This window comes from Otolemur garnettii, unplaced genomic scaffold (assembly GCF_000181295.1).
Source record: "Otolemur garnettii isolate 467f Iridium unplaced genomic scaffold, OtoGar3 scaffold00028, whole genome shotgun sequence".
NCBI lineage: Eukaryota > Metazoa > Chordata > Mammalia > Primates > Galagidae > Otolemur > Otolemur garnettii.
The window spans coordinates 18,185,228-18,190,103 of NW_003852423.1; positions in this window are offsets into that span (position 1 = coordinate 18,185,228).

A 4,876-nucleotide genomic window follows, 5' to 3' on the forward strand; every position below is an offset into this window, starting at 1 on the left:
TTCCCTTTTCTTTTTTTTTCTCTTCCCTTCTCTTTTCCTTTCTTTTTTCTTTTCTTTTCTATGTTTTATTGTTTGGGGTTCACAGAGGGTATAAAGAATTAGGTTATACTGATTGCGTTTGTTAGATAAAGTTCCTTACAATTGTGTCACACTCCCAAGATGCATTTTTCTTTTCCACACACACTCCAAAGAGTGCTTTTAAAAGTGATGCTTTATCATATTGCATTCCTTTTGTTATACAGAATTTTAGTGTGTGTGTGTCTCCCTTGTCAAAGATAAACAAAACAGGACACTAGTTAAATTGGTAAAGTACAGATTTTAATTAGTAATGCACTATTTTAACAGTGTGAACTGAACTCAACTTTGATCTGTACCAAGGTTTGTGATTTACACTGGGCATTTTAAAGGGAGAAAGAGGAAATGGGGAAGGGGTGATAGGGCTTGGAAGAGTCAAGGAAATGAAAAATTACAAAAAGTGGGAAAACCCAGTGTAGAATCCATCTGGGGTTGCTAACTGGCACATAATGGAAGTTAGGTTCCTCCCCTCCCACAGACTGGGAGGAAGGGGCCTGCTCTGGGGCAGAACCAGAATTTTGAATCATTCTAATGCTTCTTTCCACTTCTGAGAAATAAATGCTCATGATGTCTGTAATAATGCCTAAAACATTACCTGGTTTTTTGGGTATGACCTAAAGTCACTAATAGCACTGACACTCATCCAGGTTGCTTTGACCAAGAGTGACTCTGACTTCAGACCCTCATACCTTGATCTTCTCTTGGAACCAGATTCTTATAGGCCATTCACCAGACTCTTCACTCTCCAGCATTCACTGATTTGCTGACCCCCTCCAAAACCACCCCTTCTGTGCTCTGCACCAGTTGCCTCTGCTCTCTTAGGGTTTAAGCCAAAAGACAGTGAGACCATCTAGCCAGTTGTTTTCTATAACTTGGCTGATATGAAGTTATCTTCCTGAAAATTTGAGGTATGCAGGTAAAGCACACAGCTAGCAACTCACTTCAGGAAACTTTTCTCTGGAAAGGGTCAGAAAACATCAGGGATATAAGACATGATATAAGAAATCTTAATTTATGATTCAGAAACTTTCCTTTCACTCTTTGATGTGAGAAATTGCTTGGGCTTCAGAAGAGACCTGTGGATATAAAGGCCAAGGTTTGGTGGGCCTGCCTCAAAGTATGTGTGCAGGGGTGATCCATGCCAGGCTTATAAGCTACACAAAAGGCAATCCAATTAGCACAGGACACCCACAAATAACATACTCGAATTTCATTATGCAGGGCAATAGTTCATTCTCAATCAATAACAATAGAAATCTTTCATCCTGTCATTATTAGCTCAGAGACTGAGATCTTTCATTTCTATGGAGTCATAGGTCCTAAATTATATAATTATGAATGGAAATAATTAGGTAGTGGCTTTTCCTTCACATTCTCTTTCATATGTAAATTTTAAATTTAAATATAAGGAACTAGTGCATTGATGAAAGTCTAAATGTTTCAGTGAATGGCTTTCAGGCTTTCAGTATTAAAACAATTATAAATGAAATTGTTAACAATCCCTGTTCAATGCCAACATGTGGCTTTTAATTAAAATAGAACACATTTCTTATTAATGGTAAAAAAAAAAAATCAAAAAGTCAGCCCAATTTTATTGGACCCATGGTTTTTATAGAATTCTGGAAATCTCTGTTGATTGATTTATTGAATATGTATTTATTGATCACCTACAGTCAGGCACTTTTGTAGATGTGGACTTTATGAAAACTTACAACGTTGTTTTCCTTGCTGTTGACTTGCTGTGACATCTGGCAAATCAATTTGTTTAAATATGGTTAAACCACTTTTTCCTTTTGTCACTATTCCACCACGTGATCAGAGCCAACACCTGTATACAAAGCCCCTCATTGGGAAACTTACAAACCTACTATTCCCATGAAGCAGAAAGCTGTGTTACTTTTATTACAGTGGCCTGTTGGGTGGTGCCGAGGCTGGGCTCCAGTGTTTGCAGGTATATTGGTCCCTGTGTTGACTTTAAGCACATTTCATACATAAAATGAAACAACTTCTTATATCAGGAAATTAATGACACGGGCCTGTTTTATCTCTTCCTAATTGATCCCCTTATATAAAGTATCTTATTTTAGAATCTCAGATTAATATAAGGGTACATACAATCAGGTTATATTATTTGCATTTGTTAGGTAAAGTCCAAGTTTCAGTTGAACCCTTTACCCAGGAGCTGTGCCATATACCCCTATGTGGTACCTGATAGGTGAGCGCTTACCACACCCCTCCCTCCTTTCCCCTTTCCCGTTCTTGAATTTAAATGTTCTTTTTTTCCTCATATGGGTGTGTATTCATCTACTAGTTTCATATTAATATTGAATACATTGGATGCTTGTTTTTCCATTCTTGTGATTAAAATATCATATTTTATAGAGTTACAGACGCCTTTGAGAATTTGATTAAAGCTATGGATCCTCTTTCTGGAAAAAAGGCACATAGTTCAAATGCACAGAAATTTACATGTGAAACACATGAATTAAATGAATCATAGACCTTCTGAAACTCTTTTGTTTATCTTCTAGGGGCTCATGCACCCTAGGTTAAGAGCCCCTGGTCCACAGCCACTTGGATTGAGACATTGTGTAAAATCCTTGGGGACACCAATTTCCGTGTTAGCCTTGTGTTACAAGCTCTTCCTGTTGAGCAAGGTCCCAGGGTAAACATCAGTTCCCGTGTTGGGCTGTTAACAGGAGATGATGTGTGGGAAATCCCAGCCTGAGGTCTGGTCTGGTCTCCTTTCTTTAAGCCAGATACCACATACTGGTTTTCATTTCTTCTTTCTAGCTTGTGGCACTAAAACCAAAGTTCCTTTGAATATTTTGCTTGACATATCTGAGTAAGCTCTTTCATTTAATTTTGTATTTCTCTCTTTGCCTTTTGAGAAATCTACTAAACACCCCATCTTGGCCATTTAGAAAAAGACAGATGGGCTGTCTCCATTTCACCTGCCACACGGCAATGTTTTCAGAGGGTAAAACAGTGATATGATATGAAATTCATTGGTTATTAATTTGTATATTCTATTCATTTGCTAATGTGGTAGCCCTGGATAACAGTGTCCCAAAGATATATGTGTCCTAATCTTGGAATCTGTGAATATATTTTACCTTACACTGTAAGAAATTTGCAGATGTATAGAACCAGTTATAGATCTTGAGACAGGGAGATTACTCTGGACTATTGGAGTGGGCCCAGTGTAATCAAGAAGGTCCTTATAAGCCGGGCGTTGTGGCGGGCGCCTGTGGTCCCAGCTACTTGGGAGGTGGAGGCAGGAGACTCGCTTGAGCCCAGGAGTTGGAGGTTGCTGTGAGCTGTAATGCCACAGCACTCTACCCAGGGGGACAGCTTGAGGCTCTGTCTAAAAAAAAAAAAAAAAAAAAAAAAAAAAAAAAAAGAAGGTCCTTATAAGAAGCATACAGGTCAAAGTATGATCAGGTCATGGGGTCATGTAAGCAGAATTTGGAGTGATGAGGGGCAAGGACCATGAACTAGGGAAGGAAGGAAGCCTCTAAAAGTGGGAAAGGCAAGGAAACAGACTCTTTCCTAGAGCCTCCAGAAGGAACACAGCTCTGCCAACACTTGGATTTTAGCCTGCAAGACCCATAGAAATGTAAGATAATGAATTTGCCTTGTTCAAAGATACTACTATATATGTCTTTTATAATTTGTCATGACAAATCTCCTAAGGAATCCATGTTTGCCCTCTGAAACACCTGTTAGGAAGGACACACTGGAGCTCATTAAAGTGTACGAGTGGCTTCCTCACTCACTGACTCAGGAAGGTTACATTGTCGTAGCCTCTCTGTGTGCTTCTTATGGTCCTTCTGTCTCCTCTCTATCTTCTTGTACATAGTTAGCCTGCCTTCTTGCTCTCATTTGGTATCTTTGATCTGGTGTAGGCTGAAAACCAAACAAGTAATAATTAACTTAAAAAAAAGAGAGAATAGCTTTTCAATGAGAGCTTGAGGGAACCTCCTATCAAGGGACTGCATGCCCTTTAAGAGTTTTACTGTGTGGCATTTATTTTGACCCTAAATGTTCTTTGGTTATTTATTTCACTTACATTCTCTTTCCCTCTGTGTTCAAGAAAGTTGGGTAATCTGGATAAGCATTTCCCAGATAAATAGGACTATCACTATGTTATTCAATGCAAATCTTACAAGTTATTTCATGTCAATCAATAATTGCTGTGGTGCCATGTCATATGTAGGTGAAGAGAACCCTAGTTAGAACACTGCTTATCAACTCTATGGCTTTGTACATCTCAGTGCACCTTGATGCACTCTGAAACTCAGTTTCTCCCACTTAAAGTGGGCTACACAGCACCTGTCTTCTTCCTCATTCATCCTCACAATTGCCAGGTGAAATATTGCACAGAAATGCTTTTATTTTTACCTTCAAAGCATGATAGAGTAACACTTATTATCAAGCCACAGTGGGAGTTGTCTTTATTTCTACCATTGTTTGGATACACCAAAGTTCTTTAGTTTGTTGGGTTTTTTTTCCTTTTTGGTAGAAATTCCTTCCCACATTCTTTCTTCATCCACTTATTTAGTTAATACTAGTTGCCCTCTGGCCGCTGGGGCTGGGTCAAGATACTAGATGCTCAGAAGATGGTGTGTAGTGATGAACTTGGGAATTGTACATATCCAGGTCTAAACCCTGCCCCTATACAGTTGCGACTTAACCTGTCTGACACTCATCTCCTCATCTACAAAATGGGGCTAATGATCCCATGTGGGCTTGCTATAAAATATGTTATATAGCACATATTACAATAAAAATATTAACT